This window comes from Elephas maximus, chromosome 11 (assembly GCF_024166365.1).
Source record: "Elephas maximus indicus isolate mEleMax1 chromosome 11, mEleMax1 primary haplotype, whole genome shotgun sequence".
NCBI lineage: Eukaryota > Metazoa > Chordata > Mammalia > Proboscidea > Elephantidae > Elephas > Elephas maximus.
This window is the reverse complement of record NC_064829.1, coordinates 36,231,926-36,245,669: the sequence shown is the minus strand read 5'-3', so window position 1 is coordinate 36,245,669 and position 13,744 is coordinate 36,231,926.

The following is a 13,744-nucleotide window of genomic DNA, read 5'->3' as shown; positions in this document are numbered from 1 at the left end:
AATAATTACATACCGCCCCACTCAGAGAAAAAATATCTTTATATAGGTTGATATTTGAAAACAAAGAAAAGTGACAGCTTGACTAACAAATCTGTACTGAACTTCATTTTCCAAACCCCAACTTAACAAAGGTTCAGTCTTGTATACTGAACAGGCTCCTAAAACAGATATCCCCACCTGATAAAATTTTGGATGGTTTTCCAATAGTGATACATAAAAATAGTTTTCCAAAAAAAAAGAAAAAAGAAAGAAAAACAAAATGTCCAGAAGAAGCTTTAATGAAAAGCATCTATCTGGCATCTATCTCAACATGTTTGTACTTCTTAGAGGAGACCACATTTACTTTTTTATTTATCAAGTCTTAGGTTTCCCTCCAAACCCTTAATATCAAATTTATACTGCTATCTCATGATTTACATTTATCACATACTGATAAAGTTTAGGTATTTTCTGTCGACTTTCAGCTTTAAGAGATAATGATTTAGTTGCTTTTTACCACTCCATCTCTTTTGCTGTCTTCGTTATTGTTCTTAATTTCATAATTCTACCATTAAATTCAAACTGCACACTTAATATCATGGTCCTTACACAATGGTGTTACATTTTAATATAAAATCCTCATTAACTCACTTTTGATAATTTAGCATCATCAGGTAATATGATTTTTGTGAAAATGTGCCAGTTTTAAAATTAAAGCATTTTTACATATTCTTAAAGTGATTTAAAACCTGTAATGACATAAATTTTCCAAAATTTGCTGATACGAATATATCCATTTTAGTCAAAACTGTTCACTTTCAGCCCCAGGTGTTAAGTTCTTCAGTGAAAAGTGTTTGACATACACTTTTTCAGAAGAGTCATATAGGAAAAAACAGTACAAAGAATTTTACACTGCAAAAAAATTCCTTGATGTGGCTGATTAAGAATACTCTGTCTCTTCAAATCCCAGAGGCTGACACAACTTGGTGTGATTCCTCCTTTCCACCTGTGTGAATCAGCGTGATACCTCAGCAGAGGAAATCAATAATGACATAATATTCACTAAACGCCATCAAACATAATTGTTGAGTTGAGGAAAAAACAGGCATTTTTTTGTTCAAAAAAAATTATTTGAAATGTGCTTAAATATTTATCCCCTAATTTTTATAAAAAATTTTTTTTTATGGTAATCAATAATAGATAAAATGTTTAAAAATTTCTTGGAGAATTAAGTAGTACATATCGTAGGCACGGTGCTGTGAGAAGTTTTTGTTTCATACTCCAACTTCCTTGTTTGCTCTCCTAGAGAAGCTTTGAGCACTGGTGGCTCAGTGGCTAAAAGCACAGTAGCTAACCAAAAGGTTGGCAGTTCGAATCCACCAGACGCTCCTTGGAAACCCTGTGTGGCAGTTCTACTCTGTCCTATAGGGTGACTATGAGTTGGAATCAACTCAAGGTAACAGGTTTGGTTATTTTTTAGAGAAGCTTCAGGGAACCCTGAAAGCAGGTATTCTGTAAAGAGGTTTTCTGCTTTCTCTTTTAGTTTAAGCACAGACATATTTAATTTTGAGTAACTAAACAGTTACACGATGGTTACTGAATGGCTAATACTTTTTTCTTGGATGGAAATCATGGAATAAAATATGTTTCTATTCATTCCTCACAAAATGAAAGTAAAGCTCCATTGAAAAATTGTCTTCCTGGCGAAATTATACACTTGGAGTAGTTACATGCATTTGATTTTTCAGTTTCCTATTATGACAGAGTGGTTAAGAGCTACGGCTGCTAACTAAGAGGTTGGCAGTTTGAATCCAGCAGGATGCTCCTTGGAAACCCTTTGGGACAGTTCTACTCTCTCCCATAGGGTCACTGTGAGTAGAAATTGACTGGATGGAAACTTTTTATTATTATTATTATAAAATTTTTAATCATTTCCCCATTATGTTTCATCTTTGAGAGCATGACCTTTTTCTAACTGCTTTTGTCCCATTGCCTTTTCCACTCTTAATTTATATATGCTTGATAAGCAAAAGTATTTCCAGTTTTAAATTTAATGATTAGAACTACAGTTTCTGACAATAACATAGATTAGATAGCTTGAAAATATGCTTGGAAAACACACCAAAATAAGCTAAGTAAAATATAATAAAGATACTTTAAAAGCGTCACTGTGATTACAAGTAAACAATTTCATTTTGGGAGGAGCCACAGAGATTCCAAAAGATATCAAATAAAGACTAAGAAAACCCTACACTTTGAAACAGAGTAGTAATCTACAAATGACAAAAGAAAATGAGACTGCCTTAATATAGCCAGAGGAAGAGAAAGGATTGCCAGGATAGTTAAGTAGATTGTTTATAAAAACTAATGAGATATATCTCTAGCAAGAGTGATATATATATTATTAGATAGTTAGACAGACAGATAGATATACTGAAAGAGAATACCAGAAAGATGTTCACCTGTGTATTATTGACTACGCAAAGGTATTCTATTTATGGATCATAACTAATTATGGATAACATTGCAAAAAATGAGAATTTCAGAACATACAATTGTGCTAATGTGGAACCTGTACATAGACCAGGAGGCAGTGGTTCAAACAGAATAAGGGGATACTGCATGGCTCAAAATCAGGAAAGGTCTGTGTCAGGGTTGTATCTTTTCACCATAGTTATTCAATCTGTATGCTAAGCAGATGATCCCAGAAGTATATCTATGAAGAAGAATGGGACATCAGCATTGGAGGAAGACTCATTAACAACCTGCGTTATGCAGTTGACACAACCTTGCTTGTTGAAATTGAAGAGGACTTGAAGCACTTACTGACGACAATCAATGACCACAGCCTTCAGTATGGATTACACCTCAACATAAAGAAAACAAACATCCTCACAACTGGACCAATAAGCAACAACACGTGATAAACAGAGAAAATACTGAAGTTGTTAAGGATTTCATTTTACTTGGACACACAATCAATGTCCATAGAAGCAGCAGTCAAGAAATCAAAGGATGTATTGCATTGGGCAAATCCAATGCAAAAGACCTCTTTAAAGTGTTAAAAAGCAGATATGTCACTGTCATGGACTGTTTTGTGTCCCCCACAATATGAGTCAACTTGGCTAGGCCATGATTTCCAATATTGTGTGATTGTTCCCCATTTTGTCATCTGATGTGATTATCCTATGCATTGTAAATCCTACTTCTGTCATGTTAAGGAAGCAGGAGTAGAGGCAGTTATGTTAATAAGATAGGACTCAATCTACAAAATTAGGTTTGTCTTAAGTCAATCTCTTTTGAGATATAAAAGACAGAAGCCAGCAGAGAGACATGGGAAACTCATACCACCAAAAAACAGGAACCAGGAGAATAGCATGTGCTTTGGACCTTGAGTCCCTGCTCTGAGAAGCTCCTTGACTGGGGAAGATGGATGACAAGGACTTTCCCCTAGAGCCAACAGAGATAGAAAGCCTTCCCTGGAGCTGGCACCACAAATTCTGATTTCTAGTTTCCTACACTGTAAGAGAATAAATTTCTCTTTGTTAAAGCCATCCACTTGTGGTATTTCTGCTACAGCAGCAAGGACTAGGCAACTAAGACAAGGACTAAGGTACACCTGACCCAATACATGATATTTTCAATCACCACATATGTATGCGAGAGCTGCACTATGAACGAAGAAGACGGAAGAAGAGTTAATGCCTTTGAATTATGGTGTTGGTTAAGAATATTGGATATACCATGGATTGCCAGAAGAACGAACAAGTCTGTCTTGGAAGAGATATAGCAGAGTGCTCCTTGAAAGCAAGGATGGTGAGACTTTGTCTCATGTACTTTGGAAATGTTATCAGGAGGGCCTAGTCCCTGGACAAAAAGGAAGACCCTTGATGAAATGGATTGACAAAGTGGCAGCAACAACGGTCTCAAACATAGAAACGATTATGAGGATGGTGCAGGACCGGGCAGTGTTTCATTCTGTTGCACATAGGGTCACTATAAGTGGGAACTGACTAGCGTCAGCATACATGTATATATGTTGATATAAAAAAAAAAAACAAAAAACCTAGTGCCGTCGAGTCTATTCCAACTTATAACGACCCTATAGGACAGAGCAGAACTGCCCCATAGAGTTTCCAAGGAGCACCTGGAAGATTCGAACTGCCGGCCCTTTGGTTAGCAGCTGTAGCACTTAACCACTAGGCCACCAGGGTTTTCTATGTTGATATATATATAGATATATGTTAACATACACACACATATAAGTGTGTATATATATACACACATGTATATCAGGAGTAAGCAAAATGTATTTGCTATTGAAAAGCACTAGGTTCAGAAAATGGAGATATTGCTAGTTATGTAGTAGAGATTAAAGTAATACAAAAATAAAATTAATATATTTATTTAAATGAATAAAACATGAAAATGTTCTGAAAAATAAAATTTACCATCACTAACTCATGAAGAAATTTTTTGTATCAGAAGTTTAAAAATGTATCCCCAACACACACTCTTACAAAATGATGAAATAAATATTATTTTAAGTTTTAATTGTTTAAATATTTAAGGAACTAATAGCTACAAAATTACAAAAACTTTTATGGAAAGCAGAAGAAAGTTGTCCCCCAACTCATTTTGCAACTAGAGTGGTCTAGACTACTCAGAGTAGCCAGTCAGCTGTTTGATATTGAGCTGCAACGAAATAAGAGTTTTCATTGCAGTGTAAATCAATATGCCCCCTCCTTTGCTGGGAGTGTCTTGCTTCAAGAAGTCAACTAAACTAGAAAACTAGAAATGGCGTATTTGGTGATGTAGTTGATTTATATTCTGGCTCAAGGTCTTTATTTTATTGTGATCCAATAACAGCTTAAAGACTGCCATCAGTTCACATATCACACTTTGAGTAGTACTATTCTAGAAACGAAAATCAGACAAGGATAGAAAGAAAAAATGTCAACCACACTTATGAATGTAGAGGTCAGAGTCCAAACCAAAATATTCTCACATTTAATGTATTAGAAGATTAAAAATAAGGTAATATCATATTTCTCCCAGGAATAAAATTATGTATATATGTGATATTTCATAGTAAAAATCATAAGCATCTTCTCAAAATGTGATAGTAAACAAAAATGAGAATTATCATGGTTTCTATCCACTGTGTATACTGGGAGTAATAACTAACTGAAAACAAAAGAAGTAAATAAATATAAATGTTTGGAATAGTACAGTTACATAGAATATCCAAGCAACTCCACAGACAAATCATGGGGATTACGATTGTATAAAAGGATTTCTGGATTTCATTTCTATGTATAAATTAGGAAAGGTAATTTTAAAAAGATAAATTATAGCTCAATATAAAAGATACTTAGAACTATCTCTACCAAACCAAACCAAATCCAATGCCGTTGAGTTGATTCTGACTCATAGTGACCCTGTAAGACAGAGTAGAGCTGCCCTATAGGGTTTCCAAAGCTGTAATTTACCTACGCAGCCTGCCAAACCTTTCTTCCATGGAGTGGCTGGTGGGTTTAAAACGCTGACCTTCTATCTAACAGACGTGAGTAAAAACTACAGAGAAAAAATATAATATTTGTATTGGAAAACTTTGATGAAGACTTAATTAAATTAAGATATATAACATGTTTGTGCATAGTAAGACTAAAAATATCGAAAATACCACTTGTTTTCAAATTAGTTATTAAATTAAATGCAATGTCAATTAACAATTTTTCTAGGGAACTGGACAAAGTGATTAAAACAGGTATGTAAAAGAAGGGATTGTCAACAGTTAAGATAATTTAAAAAAAAGAACAGGAGAGGCTTCAATTATTGTAAAGATACAGTAATTTAGAAATAATTTAGATAGTGATGTATTGGTCCAGTGACAAAGAGATAAATAAGATAGGAGAGAATAGGATGGAATGGGATAGAATAGAATAAGACAGGATTGCATAAACCGAAAAAACCAAATTCATTGCCACTGAGTCTATTCCAACTCATAGCAACCCTGTAGGATAGAGTAGAACTGCCTTATAGGGTTTCCAAAGCTGTAGTCTTCACAGAAGCAGACTGCCATGTATTTGTCCTGCAGAGAGGCTGGTGGATTTGAACTGCTGGCCTTTCAGTTAGCAACTGAGTGCTTAACCACTGCACCACCAGGGCTCCTTTATAAAATTGTATAGAATAGGGTCAGATGTGTTAGAATAGATTAGAATTGGATAAGGTGGGATAGGATAGGCAAGTATAGAACTGAATAGAATTTGGTAGTAAAATGCCTACTAATGAATTCACACATTTATGAAAGCATTATCTTAAATGAGTGACATTTTTAATAAGGAATGAAGCAATGGTATATTCAATTAAAGATCCTGGGAACATTGGTCACTCACATAGAAAAAAAAAAAAATCAAGCCTTGATACAAACACCCAAATGTGAAAAGCTGAACTTAAAAAAATTCTGATATAAATATAGGAAAATATATTTATGACTCAAGATCAGGTAGACTTCTTTAGAAACACAAAATAAGTACAAACCATGGATTATACTTAGTAAAAGTACCTCAGTAAACACACATGTACACAAAGACAATTGAAAGATTGGGAGAGATACTGGCAAGGTATAAAACAGACCAAGAACTAGTATTCTGCATGTAAAGAAATTACGGTATATCTGATAAGAAAACAAAAATGAAGGAAGAAGAAAATGACAGGAAAAGAAAAGAAAAAACAATACAACAACAACAACAAACTGAACAAAATATAGCAATAGGCATTTCAAGAAGGAAAAACATGACTGGTGTTTAAAAATGTTTAACCTCACCAGTGATAAGGGGAATTTATGTTAAAACCACACTAAGAAATCATTTCACACTTGGAGATTGGCAGCATTTAAGTGTCTGACAATAACATGTTTTGACAAGGATGTAGAGCAAATGTATTTCTTATAACCCACTGGTGGGAATTTAATGGGTACAACCAATTTGAAGAACAATTTTGCAATATCTAGTAAAACTGAAGATGTACATACTGTAAGACCAAGAGTTTTTCTCTGTGGAGACGACTGCACACTTATGCACAAGGCTATATGTGTATAGAATTTCTTTGTAAGAGAGAAAATTTAGCAGCAGCCTAAATTGCCATAAAGAGAAAAACAGACACATACATTGCATTTATTCAATAACCATGAAATGGATGTACATAAGTTATATGTACCAAGGTGAATTACTCTCAAAAGTATTTTGAACAAAAGGTCAGTCACAAAACACCACACATTATGTGGTTCCATCATATGAAATGCTCAGAAAAGGGAAATCTACAGAGACGGAAAGTAGATTAGTTGTTGTTTACGGCTGGAGAAATGAGGGTTGGGAGGGTGATAGCTAAAGGATATAAGAGGTGATGAAAATGTTCTAAAATTGACAGCGGTGGTGGTTACACATATTTGTGAATATACTAAAAACCACTGAATTGTACACTTTAAATGGGTGAATTGTATACTATGTGACTTACATCTCAAGGGAGTTATTTAAAAAAAAGAGTAACAGAGTACATTGAACAAAAATAAGCAATTGGTGAAATAGATATCATACCTTTTGAATAAACTTCAATAAACATGCAGATACATATGTAAATTCATGTGTATTTACTTTCATATACATATACATACATATGATATAAAATGTAAAACTTGCCAAAATACAAGATAGATGATTTAGAGTAGAGAATATTGCTTTTGAAGTTGGATAGTAGCTTGAACTGGAAAGAGTTCAATGTAATTGAAATGTTTTATTTCTTATGTAGATGATGGAAACAAAAGTATACAAGGGGTTATTCTTTTAAACACTTTTAGGTCTAAAATTTTTCACAATGACAAATAATATAATTTGGTCATCAGATTCTGCAAAACTACATATCTAACAGATGGCCTATTAGGGGCACTTTAGGAGAAATGGGGAAAGATGGTAATCATCTAAATCTTCTAATCAGGAAAGGGTTGATATCCAGTAGGCTATGGGTATGAAAGATACCTCCTGAGAGCTCTATCTGCCTAGTAACAAGAGCCTAATCGGTGTGCCAATCTAGAATTATAGTAGGGGAACTTGACCTTTATCAAATCAGAGAACCTGTTGGTGTCTGAAACTATTGAGATCTTAAGCAGACAAATGAAATAAAGGTTTGATAACAAAAGAAAATATGGACCTACCTTCAAATGCAACCTCAGCTTCATTTACTTTAGCATAAAAAAAAATGCTATCCAAATTCAAGTCTTTTTATGACATGTTATGCTTTTTCTACTCTTTTTTTCCCCCTTAATTACTTTTTTCACACCAAGTTCCAATGGGAAAATTATGAGCAGCCATTCTCTCTCTCTCTCTCTCTGTATTAACTTTCTAGGAAAGCAGGGAGGTGAAGACTGCCCTCAAACTTATGGCATTAATTAAAATTTAGGAAGACAGAAAAGGCAGCCAATAGGGAATAAAATAACGAATTAGAAGGAATGAAGCTGCAAGCATGCATCCCTTCTCAAAGAATATTTTCTCTTTTTAAGTTGACAGAGGCGAAGGTCTCTGAGAAGTAAAAAAAGTCCTGTCACTGTAAACCCAGGTTTATTTTCAAGAATCTCTATGACTAAGTGTAGTTCAAGATTCAGGTGAAGCCCAATAATCTACTTCACTTAAAAATTGCCCAGAAATAGTATTAATTACCAATACCAATTCTTATAGTGGACACACAAAATATTGCCACAATACTCATAGTAACCCAGCGATAAAGATTGCATTATTCTTATTTTACAGATTAAAAAGAAAAATAAAAAACAAAAAAACTTAGGCTCAGAAAGGGTAGATGTATTTTCTTACAAAAGCAGTGTTATCAAATAAAGTGTTTTTTGTTTGTTCGAACAAAGGAATGTCAGAGCTAGGGTTCAAAACCAATTGTATCTGATTCCATAAACCATTATGTTATACCGTTGTGTTGAATAAGGTTATTGCAATCATGATAGGACCTCATAGGATGGGAAGTATAATGACCAGACTTATCAGAGAAAGATCTAAAGCCCAGACTGCCCCCACCCCTGAGAGGAGTCTGCCACACTTCTCTGCTCTTTGAAACATTTTTTGAGTTAGATCCAGTACCTTCAGAAGCACATGACACATAGTAACTGATAGGAACTCAAATTAAGATTTTAATTTCTAGTATCGAATCAATAGTTAATTAAATTTTCAGGCTAGTTTGCTGTTATGTGTTGTTGTTAGGTGTCATTGAATTGATTCCGACTCATAGCAACCCTGCGCACAACAGAATGAAACACTGCCTGGTCCGGAGCCACCCTCACAATTGTTGCTATGTTTGTGCCCATTTTTGTAGCCACTGTGTCAATTTATCTCGTTAAGGGTCTTCCTCTTTTTTACTGACTCTCTGGTTTACCAAGCATGATGTCCTTCTCCAGTGACTGATCCCTCTTAATAACATGCTCAAAGTGTATGAGATATAGTTTGACCATCCTTGCTTCTAAAGAGCATTCTGGTTGTGCTTCTTCCTAGATTGACGTGTTCGTTCTTTTGGTGGTCCATGGTATATTCAACATTCTTCACCAACACCACAATTCAAAAGCACCAACCAATTCGTTTTGGTATAGTGACTCTGTGTATTCTTTCCATCTTGTTTTGATGCTTCCTGCGTCGTTTGATATTTTCCCTGTAGAATCCTTCAGTATTGCAACTTGAGGCTTAAATCTTTAATTCAGTTCTTTCAGCTTCAGAAATGCTGAGACCGTTCTTCTTTTTTGGTTTTCTAGCTCCAGGTCTTTGCACATGTCATCATCATACTTTACTTCGTCTTTCCAAGCCACCCTTTGAAATCTTCTGGTCAGCTCTTTTACTTCATCAAGCACTATATCAGACAATGTTCTGCTGCTATTCGTAAGGTTTTCACTGGCTAATTCTTTTCAGAAGTAGACCACTGGGTCCTTCTTCCAGCTCTGTCTTAGTCTGGAAGCTCAGCTGTAACCTATCTGCCATGGGTGACCCTGCTGGTATTTAAATACCAGTGGCATAACTTCCAGCATCACAGCAACACACAACCCCCCACAGTATGACAAACTGACAGAAGCATGGGGGGTTGCTGTCATATAGGAAAAAAAAAATCAGAAGAAGGGGTTTTGTGAAAGAAAAGACAGAAACAGGGACCCCAATGAGCAATGAAGGCATTGCCCCTGACATCCAGCCTGAATCAGATCCATGACAAAGGGACCAGTGACTGGCAAAAATAAAATAACTATCATTTTTTGCCTATTTAAGTCAAGTTTCTAAAATCATCTGATATACTACATATTGGTGAGCAATCCATGTATGTTTAGCAGCTGTGTTTCTATTACTCAGTGTTTAAGAGTCTCTGCCGTTTTTAGGCACATTATTACTGACAGACCTAACCTCCATGTGGGAAGAACATGATTCTATTCAGTTCCTGGTCAAAGCTGGGGTAACAAATTGTTTGGTCTGTTTGGATTGATGTTATCTCTGGGTCTAAATGTCTAATTGGGATATAGCTTCATCACTATCTTTATCATCATTAGTACCACCACCATTGCCCTCATAAGAAAGGGAATTTATAGTTCAGAAGGTACTTGCACATACTTTCCACATTACTCCCGTATGTGGAAATATGTTCATACAGGTGGATGGACAGAGCACGTTTTTTGGAAGGGGCCATTTGAGCTGAGATAAGTAGAGTTTATTCTCATTGCAATATGAATGAATGAGTTTTTACCAGGGAGCAATAGTTATTTAAGGCTTCAAAAATATCAATCTCAGTTTGTGGAGAGGGGATTGTGGAAAAGCTACAGAAAAGAAAAAAAGACCAGTTTGGAGGCACTTGGAGGAGCCTTGGTGGCCAATAATTAAGTGCTTGGCTGCTAACCAAAATGTCGGCAGTTTGAACCCACTAGCAGTTCAAACCCACTAACAGCTCCATGAGAGAAAGATGTGGTAGCCTCTTCCATAAAGGTTACCACCTAGGAAACCCTATGGGGCAATTCTACTCTGTCCTATAGAGTTCCTATGAGTCAGAGTCAATTCCATGGCAATGAGTTTGGTTTTAGTTGGCTTGGAGGGACTTAAGAGTTTCAGTTAAGAAATCATCATGTTTTGGACTTCCATGACAGATATGGGGCTAAGATATAGGAAAAAAAACACAAAAACCCAGTGATACAGAGTTGAGATTAATTAGCACGTAACTGGTATTTAAAGCCATGATATTTAAATGAGGGTGCCCAAAGATGGAATCGAGGAAGGAGGAGTGGGAAGAAGTCTGGGGGCATGCTAACAGTTAGAGAAGGAACCAGTAATGGAGACTGATCAATAATGAGTAGCAGAATAAGGTGGTGCCACACTATCCTAGAGAAGGTACTTGCAACCAACATACAATTACCCATTGCTTTTAACAAAATTGAAATATTTGGCATCCTTGATAATAGATGTTTTAAAGCTGTGTTAGGGAAGACAGCCAGATAAAACCAGATTGAGTAAAAAATTGAAGATAGAAAGTGGAGTCAAATAGGACTGACTCTGCAGGTTTGTCAACTCCCCAAGTGCTGTTGCTGCTGCTGATTGCCCGTGTTCAGCAAGGTTACAGAATTCACACTTCTGGAAGAAAACAAAAACAACAACAACAAAAAAACTGCATACATTGAATTCATGATATTTACAAATAGGCATTACTACATTTTCTATGTAATTCTATTTAGCAGTCTCTTTGATTTTTTTTTTTTATTATTATGGCTGCCTGAGTTTTACCTTTTAATGAATTAAGTTTCAATGATGAATTATAAAAAATTTGCTTCAAGTAAAAAAAATATTTCAATTAATATTATAAGAAATGCCTCGATATATGTGTGAAATTTATTTTTAATTTATATTTCAATTAAACAGTACCCTTTAACAACACTTATTCTTCATAGAGATAGTTGAGTATACATAAAAATTAATTAATCTGATTTCTACTCTCTGTTTGGCTGGGTTCACACATTTTAGATAAATACATATTAATAAGATGTGCTTTAATATGATATAAACTCTAAGACATGTAAATCATTATTATAAGAAACACAGTTTTAGGTAAATACAAAGAAAATACATCTATAGTGTGACGTATCTTCTAAATGTATGAATATATAAATACTGTCTGTTCTTACGTTTAGCAATTCCAGCTATTAAATTTGATCAACTAAAAAAATCCAGTGTCTTTAATATTGTACACATAAATAAATCAACCAACTGGTATTTTAATATCAATGTGCCAACGGGCAAATCATACAAAAATGCTTTATTTTACTTGAAGTTTGAATGTAAATTAGTATAGCTCTGATGAAGTACTTGTTCAATAGCTGTACTTTTTCATGTCAATTCATATGACACTTTAGAATATCAACACTGCAAAGATTACAACTGGATAAAGCTCTTTGAAAAGTCCAAAATATGATCCAGTCTTCACTTCGATTCATTTAATGTAACCTTTATGTAGTTTATTAGAGGTGGAAGATGTTGACACGACAAATACAAGTTAATTCAAGTGAGAGATTTGCATATTTCTCTTCAAAGCAAGAGCCACACCTTCTTGCTAGGTTCAACCTCTCATTGCACTCTAAACCAGTTCGAACACCTTTGCATTTTTAACTTGCTCAAGTATTTTATAGTAATTTAAATACTACATCAGCTCTGGTTACTAATAACAATTTTTCAATCACCAATTTAATATGTGAGAAGTGAAATGTTAAGTTTATTACATTTAATAATTATTACATTTAATCAACACAGTCATTCTGTAAGTGGATACTTATTATCCTAACAGGTATATGAGGAATTTGAGGCACAGAAAGGTTAATAACTTAGGTCACCAAATGTCTTGAGTTCTCTAGAGAAGCAAAACCAGTAGAATGTATAAATATATAGAACCAACCTAGATAGAGAGATTTATATCAAGGAAATGGCTTATGCGGTTGTAGAGGCTGGACGATGGTTTAGGCTGGAGGCTTCTCCTGATTCACGTAGCCACAGGGCCTGGCGAATCCAAGATCGACAAGTAAGACAGCAGGGGTCTTGCTCAAAGTCTGTGAAGATCAGCAAAGTTCAAGACTGGCAGGCAACAACACAGGTAACCACAAGTCCCAAGAACTGGAGGTCAATCGAACAGGAGTCAGCTGCAGGACCCAGAGGGAGCAAAAGCCCAAGAGCCTTGCTACAGAGTCCACTTATATGGGATGTAGGCCACATGCCCATGGAAACACACTTTCAACTGATTAGCTACTCACAGTGAGCCCTATCATGGAAGTGATCACATTATATCAAATCTCATCACGGAAGTGATCACATCATTATACGACTGCTGAACTATACTGGGTAACTGGGTGGGAACTACATCATAACTGTCAAACCACTGAGAATTATGGCTCAGCCAAATTGACGCACAACCTTAATTATCACACCAAACAAGTAAGCAGACCATAGCATTCTAATCAAGATCGGTATTATTTTAAAACTTGAACTATTGATTACTTAACTCCACTATTCTTACATGAATTTGAATCAAATACCATGCCAGGATAAACATTTGAACTTAAATTAAAATTTAAAAAGCTTGTTTGTTAAAAAAAAAAAAAAAATCAATTTTTTTAATGCATTAGTAAGAAAATAAATTATGTCAAAGTCTAATTTATCTAAATAAATGGATATACTTCTAGATTAGAATTCTGAGGGAATAC